Source organism: Monodelphis domestica, chromosome 2 (genome assembly GCF_027887165.1).
Source record: "Monodelphis domestica isolate mMonDom1 chromosome 2, mMonDom1.pri, whole genome shotgun sequence".
Taxonomy (NCBI): domain Eukaryota; kingdom Metazoa; phylum Chordata; class Mammalia; order Didelphimorphia; family Didelphidae; genus Monodelphis; species Monodelphis domestica.
In genome coordinates, this window is record NC_077228.1 from 484,696,215 (window position 1) to 484,708,702 (window position 12,488).

Consider the following 12,488-nt stretch of genomic DNA (forward strand, 5'->3'; position numbering starts at 1 on the left):
CGACCTTACACAGGAAATCTGGGAAGCAGTGGGAAAGAAGCTAGTGTCCAAAAGCCAGGGAAGGAAAATGTGTACAGGAAAAGGAGGTAGATATGGTGCAGGGAAGTCCTTAAATAATGCTCTGGTATTTTTTTTTTTAGCCCTTACCTTCCATCTTAGAATCAATACTGTGTTAAGAAGTGTCTTAAGTGAGATTTGAGCCAGGCACTCAATCCACTGAGCAACCCAGCTGCCGCCCCCCTCTCCCACCTTTCTAAGACGCTAGTGATGTCACACTGATCCGAGGTGATATCACACCTTGCTACTTGCCCAGGCTGGTAGGCTCTTCGGGTGGGGGAGTCTGGTCAGGCACGGTGACGTCACACTAAACAACGGTGACGTCACATTGCCCGGCCAGTTTCCCAGCTGGCCCCTCCCCCACCTCGGAAGGCGAGTCGGGTCAGAGTCACTGCTTCGGGATCTACGGGGAGAAGGCGCTGGCAGGCCAGCCCCACGCCCTAGACATCTAACTGGATCCAAGCTGGCTCCCCACGGAGGCCCAGCATATAGCCATCCTAGGATGCCCAAAGGGACAGACGGGCGCATCATGGCGGCATCGGCGCCGGCGCCGACGCCGACGGGCACTTCCGCCTCTGTAGGTGTCATGGCGGCGAGGGGGCGGGCTCCTGGCGAGTAGTTCCGGCCTGGCGGGGCTGGGCCGGGGCTGGGCTAGGGCTGGCTGGCGGAATGGGGGCGGCCGCTCGGCATTCGGCTGGCTGGGCCTGGCGGCGGTGCCTGCAGAACGAGGGGCCCGTCTGTGGCCCCGGACGGGCTGAGCGGGAGGTCGAGGCGGGAGCGCGGGGCTGAGGCCGCGTCGGCGGCGTCGGCGGCGGGAAGGAACCGGAGCCGGGGCCGGGGCCGGGAGCGGCGGAGGAGGCGGCAGAGGCGGCGGAGTCTCCCCGCCTCCGCCCGGGAAGGGACGGGACGGGCGGGCGCTGGGGCATCTCCAGGGGGCGGGGGCCCGGGACCCGGGCCGGCTCGGGCGGCGGGGATCATGACCCGGCGGCGGGGCCCCGGATCTCTCGGCCTCCGCCTCCGCCTCCTGCTCCTCCCGGCAGCCCCAGCCCGCGGCTGAGACCCAGACCCACCGGCGGTGAGTGCGGGCGGGGGTGGGGGGGACGTCCCGCGGCGCGGCCCGGCCCCGGTACTGCCTGGACTCGCCCGCAGCTCCTCAGGGGTGTGGGGGGGTGGTGGTGGTGGTTCCCGGGCGAGGTCTCCACCCTCGAGCGCCTGGCTCCCATCCCCCCGCGGACCGCCCCGAGACTGCCTGGGGGCACCCTGGGGGGGGCGCTGACGGGCGGCAGGGGCGCCTTCGAGGCCGCCCGGGTCCCCGGCCCCAACTCCTGGCTCGGGCTCGAGCTCTGGGTAGGGCGGGGAGGGGAGGGGTGGCCCCTGCGCCTGGCAACGAGCCCTCGCCTCCCTCCAGTTTGTTGTGGTAACAGACTCAGCCGCTGGCCTCGGCTGGCCCTGGGGCTCGGGGAGCCCCTTGAGGGGGCGGAGGCGAGCACGGAACCCCCAGGCCCCAGGGTCCTCCCCCCACTTGGGCCACCGGGCCCCATGGCAGCTCATCTCGGGGCAGCAGCATCACGTTTTCCATCTCAGATGATCTCATGGACTGGAGCCACCTTGGGAAGCATCAGTTAGAGCAGCTGAAGTGCTGAGGCCTCCCTCCCCACCCCCCAACTCCCCTTTTAAAAAAAAACAACAAAAACAAAACCCATCTGTTATCTTTCAGAGGGCCAGGTCAGAAATAGAAGCTTCTTGGTTGCCGACGAGAATGGGATGGGGAGGCAGAATCCTTCCAAGTTTCCTCCTCCCAACCCAGTGGGGTTAAATTATGTGGCTGCTGCTGCTCCCTTGGCCAGCGTAAGACCTACAATTTTGCCCTTGTTTACGTAAAAGTTATTTTTGATTCCTGACTGACTTCAGTTTTTTTTTCCTCTCCAAGATTACTGAAGATAACCAAGCTTGTGACTTATCTGCTTGTTGATTACTCTCAGATCTATAGCAGATCAAAAACTTTAAGGAATACATTTTAAAATCAACATTGGCTTTCACATTAACTAATTTAGCTTGACATCTCGTCACTTGAACCCATCAGTATTCCAAACCCTAAAACTTTTAAAGTTTTAGAAGTCACTTTTGGTAGAAGGAGCTTCCTAAACAAGAGCTGAAATTACAACCTGCCAAAAAAGTATGATGCAGATTGTCATTGATTTTGAGAGATAATAATGAGATTTGATATTGAAGAGTTTTTGCTCTGATGACTTTTGGAAGCAGAGGCCAGCAGGCTAATAAAACATTTATCGGTAAAATTGAGAACTTGATGCCTCAAACAAATTGGCTTTTGGTGAGAGAATATTCTTGTATGTACAAATCTTAATAATAGGTACAGCTTCTATCATCTGGGCTTATTGATTTTAGGACAGGTTGATTTGTAAAATGAGCTCAAAATCAAACCAGAATGCCTCATTTGCCTCCCCTTTAAAGTGAACTTTAAAGTTCACAGTAACCTGGTTTTTAAGGCACATCTAGTCTAATGCTGTGTAAGTAGAAACTAATGAAACAAACCATCCTGGTTTGCATTTAGCCTCATAATTAGGTTTTATAGAACTTTTAGTAAATGTTATTATACATTGTTGCATGTCCTTGTGGTGTTATGACCTCTCAAGTCTGGTTACAACATAACTCCGTCTTTCCATAATCTGTTATCCTGCACATCCCATTCTTTGTGACCTATCTACCCTTTGCATTGTACAGCCAGAAATTCTTCTCTCTTCTCCCCCTCTCACCCATCTTTGAAACCCTTCCTGGCCTTAAAGGCTTAGTTATAATGCCACATCCCACCCTCCTCACAAAACAGTTTCCTGATTTCCTCCCAGCCAGGCCTGGTGTTGCTTGTTTCTCTAGCCCCTTTCTTTTCAGAGCCTTCTACTATAATAGGCATTTAAATGGATATTGAATTGACCCATTAGATAGAATTCTTAGCATTTTAAGTTTGAACTCCAAACCTCTCATTAAGGATGATTTTAAAGTAACCATTCACTGCTGTTCAGCCTGATAGTATAATTAGTTTTAGGAGTTGGGAGGCACTTGAAAGTGTCCAGCCACATTATCATTTGCCTTCTCTCCACTTAATATAGAGCTTCCATCTTTTTCCTCATCTTTTGTTTATATTGCTGTAATAGGCTTCCAAATGACTTCTCTATTTACAGCCCTTGTATTTTCAACTCATCTTAAACATGACTACCAAAAGAATTATTCTCAAGTCACAAGTCTGACCATGTTGTTCTTCTGCCCCCAAACCCTTAATGGTTTCTTATTTGACACTAGGATAAAGTATGAACACATTAGCTTGGTATGTAGGACCCTCCGCAGGCCAGCTCCATTCTACCTTTCCAGCCCTCCCTTGTAATTACTCCCCTGTAAATATTCTAGCTGAACTGGTCTACCAAGCACCCCATCTTCTGACAAAAGCCTTTTCATAGGGTACCTCCATGCCCCGGAATGCATACCCTGCTCATCTCCATGTCTCAGAATTCTTATCTTCCTTCTAGGCTCAGCTCAGGTCCATCATCTCAGGAAGTCTTCTCTGATCCTCATCAATTTAGTACTCTTTCTCAGATTACTCTCTAATTATATACCTGTATCTCCCCCTGCCCCTCCACCCCCCAAGCTTCTTGTGAAGTGGGCCATTTTTATTTTGTACTTGTATTCTCATGGATTCTTTCCTCCTGAGAAGGAATAAGCATTATATAGCACTTACTATGTGCCAGGCAGTGTGCTAAATAAGCATTATCCTAGAAACAGCCCTGCTATGGAAGATCCCCATTTTATAGTTGAGTTTTAAATGGAGGTTAAGTGATTTAGCTAGTGTCATACAGTTCTTCAAGAGTCTGAGCCAGTCCTTCCTTGACTTTAGGCCTAGAGTTCTCTCCATTATACTACTATCTGCCTAATACACAGGATCTTGCCCATAGTAGACACTTAATAAATGTTGAATTAAACGTTCCCCTTCACTCTCCACTCCCATTTACAGATGAGGAAATTGAAGCTCAGAATTTTTAAGTGACTTATCCAAAGTCACACATATAATAATTGTCAGATCTAGGATTCAGATCCTTTTCTCTTGATTTAAATCCAGTTCTTTTCCCACCAGTCTGGCTTATGTTTAATGCTTTGTTAGAGTTCTTTTAGCTTAGCATAGAGTTATGCTATTTTTTGTCTTATGTTTTTTGTCTTATGTACCTTATCATCTACGAAATTCAAGCTCATTGAAGACAGGGATGTTAACCATTGCATATAGCAGATGCTAAGGAAATATTTGCAAAAAAATGGTATTAGGATCTTCAGAGTTTTAGGTTTCTTTTGTTGATCATACACTTATCCTGTCTAAAGTCATTTTCTCTCCCTTTCCCTCCCTTCTACCCTCTCTAATCTTTTCTTGTAGGATTATTTGGAGTAATTTTACTCAAGTACAATCTGGTCATCTTTTGTTCCTCAGAAACCCAACTCTGACTCTGAGGCTTCCATCAGCTGGTGAACCTGCATACCTCCTTTTGTGTCCTTTAATTATCCCATTCCCCCCCCCCCCCCCCCACACACACACACTCCATCATATAATTCTAAGGTAGAAGAGTGATAAGGGCTAGGCATTGGGGGTAAGTGACTTGCCCATAGTCACATAGCTAGGAAGTGTCTGAGGTCAGATTTGAATTCAGGACCTCTTGACTTCAGGTCTGTCACTCTATCCATTGTGCTACCTACCTGCCCCTCCTTTTAATTCTTTATACTGTGTTCTATCTCATGTGTCCAGGTGTCTCTTCTTCTTCTTTTTTTTTTTAAATATTTTTAAAACCTTAGTATTAGTTCTAAGGCAGAAGAATGGGTAAAGGTTAGGCAACTGAGGTTAAGTGACTTGCCCAGGATCACATAGTTGGGAAGTGTCTGAGGCCAGATTTGGACCCAGGTCCTCCCAACTCCAGGTTTGGTGCTCTTTCCCCCGTGCTACTCAGCTGTCCCTGTCTCCTTTTTGTAATTGGGAGAAATAGTAAATGCCTATTTTGAGCTAGGCCTGATGGTCCAAAGGCAAAATGAAATAGTGCCCCTTTTCAAGACTTGTCCTCTATTGAGGAGAAACAATATGTGCTCATTCCAGGAAATCCACAATGTGGTCACCAAACCTCAATAAGCTCTTGCTCTGGGCCCTCTTTAGTGCTGAGGCCACAAAGAAGGGCAAAGACATGGTGCCTACTTTCAAGGAGCTTACCTTTTAGTAGTGGAGATAGCAGGTAACATTTTTAAGTAAGTATAAGATCCATCCAGTATAAAGAGAAGCTGCTCTGTGAAGGAAGGTCCTAGCTGGGATGGGGACCAGAACAGCTTTTTGTAAGAAGTAGGATTGGAATGGGGTTCTTGAAGGAAGCCAGGAGGGAGAGTATTGTAGGCATGGGGGATAGATAGCCAATGAAAAGGCACAGAGTCAGACTTTGGGAAACTGCAAGGGGCTGAATTGGAGAATGACTGAAGAGAATAAAATGTAATAGACTGGAAAGGTAGGAAAGAGGGCAAGTTGTGAAAAGCTTTGAATACCAAATGGAGGAGTTTCCATTTGCTCTTGGCCATGAGGAACTTACTGAATAGCAGGGCCTAGGGAAATGACACGGTCAAACTTGCACTTTAGGAAATCCACACCAAGGAATTTCCAGGGAGAGTCTGTAAGCTGTCAGCAGTAGAACAAGGGTTCCAAAGGGCACAAAGCTGACCAGAGAGGTATAGGAATACTGAAAGGATGGAATATAGAAACCAATCAATGAGAATCAGGACCTGGGTTCCCATCTTAGCTCTGCCCACCAACTGTTTACCCTTTGTATAGAAACCTCTGCTGAAGTTCTCTCTTGTAGGACGAGGAGGATGGATTATAGAGAGGGGTGTCATGGACCTCTGGGGCAGTTTGATGAAATTTCTGCATCTTAGAATGTTTTTAAATAGATAAAATATATAGGTTTACAAAGGGAGCTAATAATATTAAAATGCAGTTAAAATATTTTTAAAAATCTCATGGATCCCAGGACTAGATCTTTCAGTTTCTTTCAGGTCTAAGAATTCTATGAATAGGAACAGCTAAGTAGCACAGTGAGTCAAGTGCCAGGCCTAGAGTCAGGAGGACCTGGTTCAAATCTGACCTCACTTCCTAGTGTGGCCCTTGGCAGGCCATTTAATCCTCATTGACTAGTCCTTGATAGACTTCTGCCTTAGAGTTGGTACTAAAACAGGTGAGGGTTAAAAAAAAGCTATCAACCTGTGAGATTTACTTCATTTATCTTATAACCCACAATTCTTCTGCCAGCATTCTCTGATCTAGTCAAGTAAATCTTTTGTTTTACATTATTCTCCCATTTTCTGTTTCTGCTTAGTTCATACTCTCAAAAACTGCCTCCTCCCTCCTCTGCCAAGCTGTAGCATTACTCAAGTTCTGTTTTCTCTATACAGTTTGGCCTCTCATTTGTTAATGATACACACTAAGATAAATGTGTGACCTTTTTTTTTACCTTAAAAAAATTGATCTTGAACACACCAAAAGAGAAAAGAATTTCTGTATGTGGAGAATTCAGTATTTTAGAATTTTTAATCATCCCAGTGTAAAACTGAACAGAAAAAGATTGTATGTGCAACCAGGACCACATAGCTCTTCTTCCTTCAACTGTGTAACAGATTCAAAATGTTATTTTCAAAGCTGTATGCTTGTCCATTTTCCTGCTGTCTCTAGTCTTTTGACTGTGTATAAAGCTCACCTAATTACTTTGGGGAATTATTTTAGAATGTGTTGTTCTGTGGATATAAATTTTTCATTTCACATTATCCTTGAGAAGAGTTACTGAAATTAGTTCAGAAAGAAATAACCTGCTTGGAAGGAAAGCAGTTCTTCCCCAGATAATGAAGACTAGTCTTGAATAAGAAGGCCCCATAAAACCCTAGAAACCTCATAAGACTATAGAGTGAATCTATTTACAGGAATTTCTGGAACACCCTTAACTTCATATGTCCACTGGGGAAGTGGTTTTTTTGATGGTTTCATTTGTGAGGTTATTCTGAAAGGAAAAGGGTGTGGGGAGTTTGTTTTATTCAAATTAAGGTCATAGTTTTACAAACCTCCTTTTTTGCATTTCTACATTCAACACCTGTGTGTGAAGTTCCTTCATTTCTTTCTCCCTCCCCAGGTGATATGATCTTTTTTTTTTTGATGGGCCCGGTTACAATAATAGTACTTGTTTAGTTTATTTGGAAGTATTTCTGAGATGCCTTTTACTATTTAGAGAGAGGGAATATGGCCTCTTAGGTAAAAGTCCTGAGAGTTCAATTTTATTTCTAGTACTTCTGTTGACTCCCTTGGTGACTTTGGGATCAGTCATTTAGGGGAAGCTAAGTGGCCCAGTGGATTGAGAGCTAAGCTTGGAGATGAGAGGCCCTGGCTGGCCTCAGATACTTCCTAGCTGTGTGACCCTGGGCAAGTCACTTAACCCTCATTGCCTAACCCTTACCAGTCTTCTGCCTTGGAACCAATACACAGTATTAATCCTAAGACAGAAGATAAGAGTTTAAAAAAAAAGTAAATTGTTTAGCTATAGTTCCTTAGTTTTCAAGGCTTTCAAATAAGAGAACTTGTATCTGCCACCCCATTTTATGTGAATGTTGAATGCCTGCAGAGCTCTGAGTTTTGCCTCCCAAAGAGGTTTCTACTGAAGTCCTTCAACAGGCGTTTGTAGCGTTCCACAGCTTCACTTTTTGTGTCCACTGGAACACTCCCATGTAGTATAAGAATGTGTATCTCTGTCATTTGTAGTTAAAATGGTCAATTATTTTCTTTTATTTTTTTATAATTTTCTTCATTTTATTTTAATAACAAATTTCCACCTAAGTTTTTCAAAGTTAAATGATTCACGTTGTCTCCCCTTCCCCCTTCCTGGACTTGACAAGCAGTTCAGTCTGGGTTATACATAGATTATCAAGCAAAACACATTTCCACATTACTCAAAAAATGGTCAGTTTTTAATTAAAAGAACCGATAGTAGCTTTCTAAAGCGTTTCTTTGTCCTTATAGTATACCAGCACTTTGCTTACCTGACTATCACTATAAATGCTCATTCTTGTTTAACCGGTGCTTGTAGATTCAAAGTACATACATATATGTATCTACATGCACATATATTATTAACTAAGTGATTCATAGGGCAACAAACATTAAAAAAACCAATAGGTGTTTTAGTCTTATTTCTGTCAAGATATAAATGCTAAGGATCACATTATAACAAGATTAACAAAATAGTTGACTTCATTCCTGTTTTTTTTTTTTAGTTCAGTGACTTGGAAATGGTCACATATACTTTTGTTCAATTACCAAAAAAGCATTCACTTTACCCATTTGGATAATAGTCTTCTGAACATCAAAGCCAAAAGAATAGTTTATGGCAACTGGCTCCAGGACCATTTCTTGAAAAGATGGTTTGAGGGGGCAGTGGATTGAGAGCCAGGCTTAGAGATAGGAGATCCTTGGTTCAAACACTTCCTAGCTGTGTGACCCTGGGCAAATCACTTAACCCCCATTGTCCAGCCCTTACCACTCTACAGCCTTGGAACCAATACCCAGTATTGATTCTAAGATGGAAGGTAGGGTTTAAATAAGAAAAAAAAGATGGGTTGATTCCCATTTGTAAAATAAAAATAATTGTCACTGTCAGAGAATAAATCAGCTTGTGATGAGTGTCTATATTTGGGTATTTGATAAAGAAAGGAGTCCTGGCCACAGATGTACCTTTTTGAAAGCCACTTTGTTGGAAGAGCAGGGTGAAAAACAGTATTTGTAAGAAGGCTTTTCATTGGTGGCCTCTCAACTCTAGATAAACTGTCAAAGTGGAGGAGTTGAGGGAGCAAAGCATTATTTTTTTAGTACATCTCTGGAATCTGTTGGTCCTAGCAGAATTTGAGTGGTCTTAAAGGAATGTGATGATGATTTTTTTCCTCAGGCAGTTATGATTGTGTTTTTTTCTGTTCCACCCTGCCGTGCTTCTAATTCTAGATGACAGTGGGGGTTGGGGGGGGGAGAGGAAACTCAGCCAGCAAAAGTGAAGAAGCTACAAGCACAAGGCAGTTCTGGTATTTCGATACTGAACAACTGTAGCTGTTGTGAAAGCTAGTGAAACACCTCTAGCTTGAAATCTTGACAAAATTACACAGAGGTGGGGTTTAGACCTGCAGCAGGATTATTAGTTCCTCTGTTGGGGATAGACTTATCAGTTTATGTCATTGAGTAAGAATTATTTTCATATGCACACTTAGAGCTTCCAAATTATTTCCAAGAACTTGAACCTCACTGATAATACTCAGCCTAGAGATTTTATAACCTTTGGAAGTATAAATTTTAACTTGGATAGAGGTCATTTGGTGTTGTCAAATTTGCTAACCTAGGGTTATCATTTTTAAAAACGTGTATTAGTTTACAGGACTTGAATTAGCCTTTCATTTCAGGAAAGGATTTCAGTACTCATATTTATAAACCCACCATGATATATGACTGTGGGTAAGTCACTATTAATCTTTTAGAGCTTCAGTTTCCTAAAATAGGCATGAAACTATTTGTATTACTACCTTAGTGGTGTTGTGAGGAAGGTAACTTTGTAAACCTTCAAGTGCTATGGAATTGTGAATTGCTAGTTGTTATGCTATTATGTTGACCACATATCTAGGCATAGCTGTAAACTGGATACTTGTGTTAATATTATTTAGGCTAATACTTACATATTTTTGAAAGCTTGTGTTTTGGTTTCAACTAGATGAGTAGACCTTCAAAATGGAAGAAAAGTAAATTTTGGTATCCCCCGTCTCCCATTTCATTGTTCAAAAACAGTTTGGCTTATAATTGTAAGTAAGAAACAATCCTGTAAATACTTTTGAAGGTTTTTTTTTTTTTGCATATGCTTTATTTGGCTTTACTGGTGGGCATGAAATAAGATGATTTGTAAGTTATAAACAGTGGGAAAACATTACAGTGAATTTAACTTTGTACTCTTAAAGTAATGGCTAGTCAACTTGGATTGCCTTTAAATAGAATACTATATAATTTGTTCAGTTATAGGCATGCCTTGTGAATTATGTAAACCTTTTCTTTTTTTTGTAAGTTAAAAAAAATACCAATAGTTTTAGAAACTGAAAGCTGGGAGTTGTTCATCATTCTTGCAGCTTAGGCTTAAATCCAGATGGTTTTCTCTTGTATTCAGGCCAAGAGAAATGTACACAAATGCTTTCTGATGTTCTGTAACATCCTTTGTCATGCTTCCTTCCTTTCTGGTTGTTCTGTGACTAGTAAACGTATTATATATGTTGAAACGAAGATTAGTCTCTAAATCTTAGACCTTTACATACTTTTCCTTGGTAAACTGAATTTTAGAAATGCTTATTCGAATCTACTAGCCTCCTAAGTACTCTGACTTTCTGATCAAAGTTTGCATCTTGGATATTTCAAGTAGTCAGAAGCATTGCTACAGTTCAAGGACAGTTTATCATTTTGCAGATTATCAGATTGTTTTTTCTCCCTGAAGAACTTTGCTTATATTTCTTTTCCTGGGTGCTAGTTTAATTTAGAAAAGTGTTCCAGGACTTCCTGGGAATGTATGTATTTTAAACAGAAGCAAAAAAAGGAGGGTGTGAGGGTGTTGTTATGCCTGTGTGGCCTGGAGTCTCAGTTCATTAAGCCTCTGTGTACCAGGCTCTGGGAAATACAAATACAAAGTGGAATTACTGCCCTCAGTGAGCATGCATTCTGCTAAAGAGATTCCCTGGATTCACAAATATATATAAACAGGCTGTATGGAAAGATTTGTTAGGGCAGTCATTACTGAATTGGTAGTGCTTGTTCATTTGTTTTAGTCATATCTGAATCTTCATGACTCCACACTTGGGGTTTTCTTGGTAAAGGTACTGGAGTGATTTGCCATTTTCTTCAGCTTGGTTTACAAATGAGGAAACTGAGACAAATAGGGTATAATTTTAGTCCATTCTCATGTGTCCTTCCATCATAAGAATCACATCAGCCTCTTGTTTGAGTTGCTGGAGCAGAATTTACAGGTGAACTTAGAAAATTTCCAAAATTAAAAAAGTTACTTTCCCAGCATCACCTAGTTAGGAAGTGTCTGAGGCCAGATTTGAACTGAGGAAGATGAGCCTTTCTGACTCCAGGGCCGACAGTATCCAGCTGCTTCACTAGGAGAATTGGGAGAGGCCTTTTGGAGGAGATAGAGCTTAATAGGGGCCTGAAGAGGTGGAGAGATATAGGGAAAGTATCCTTCGAGGGGGTGGGGGGGTTTGGAAGAGAAACAGAGAGAGAGAGAGAGAGAGAGAGTGTCAATCTGGAGAGATAGGTTGGAGCTATATATCCCAAAGGGTTTGAAATGCCAAATTTCCACATTATTTTTAAGCCAATGGGAAGCCCCTGAAACTTCTTCCTTTTTTTTTAAAAAACTTTTAGTTCCATGCCCCATATGCCACAAACTTTGCGCCTCAGTCTTTGGACTTCAAAGCCACATGAGGGTACATCAATAGATGATAATGCACAAAGACAATTGTCATTCTTGGTCACCGAGAGACTACCACTATACCTTCAATCTTAGAATCAATACTATGTATTGGTTCCAAGGCAGAAGAGAAGTAAAGGCTAGGCAATGGGGATTAAGTGACTTGTCCAGAATCACAGCTAGGAAGTGTCTGAGGTCAGATTTGAACCCAGGACCTCCTGACTAGGCCTGGCTCTCAATCCACCTGCCTCTTTCCCAAAACTTTTTGATCAGAGGTGTGACATGTTCAGATCTATACTTTTAGTTGTCATTTGTGTGAATTTACAAGGGGAATAGATTGGATAAATCAAGAAAACTAATACAGTAGGAAGATGACATTTTATGAATCAGAATGTTGTGTTGACAGTGTTGACAAACTCAAAACAAGGTCACTAAACATACTTAAGAATCCCTACAGGGCTGCATCTTAACTTAGAAAACTACAGATCAACATAAATTTTTTTAGTTTTATTTATTTTGTTAAATATTTTCCAATTACATTTTAGTCTGAGTTTGGGCTGCACCAGCAGTTATTATAGACCTATTTCTGAGATGTCACTTGTAAGATTACTTTAGAAGTAATTTAGTCCAATCTCCTATTAGTAATCTCCTTATACAGCTATTTGCATCTCCTTTATAGTGCTACCTGGTTACTTCAGCTTTTGAGATTTGACACATATGCCATTTATCCATTCTGTGAATATTTATTAAATGCTTACTGTTTATAAGACAAAGCTAGATACTTGAGAAAGACAGAATTTAAAGTTTCTATCCTTAGAACTTACCAACTGGTGAAGAGGGGATGAGATACAAGAATGAGTAAGAATAACATGTGCTTATTAA

At 42.4% G+C, this 12,488-nt stretch overlaps 1 protein-coding gene across 7 annotated transcripts in view; it reads left to right on the top strand.

The window, feature by feature from the left end:
* The first annotated feature begins 370 nt into the window (after positions 1–370).
* HIPK1 (homeodomain interacting protein kinase 1) overlaps positions 371–12,488 on the top strand; it is a 47,841-nt gene continuing 35,723 nt past the window's right edge. For 2 of the 7 annotated variants that reach the window (XM_056819227.1, XM_056819231.1), the window contains exon 1: positions 1,001–1,132. The gene's annotated coding sequence lies outside the window, so the exon portion shown is untranslated. Of the gene's footprint in view, positions 635–1,000; positions 1,133–1,490; positions 1,906–1,938; positions 2,390–12,488 lie in introns of those variants that run through there. The other 5 variants (XM_056819232.1, XM_001382007.5, XM_056819233.1 and 2 more) reach the window with 5 other exon arrangements.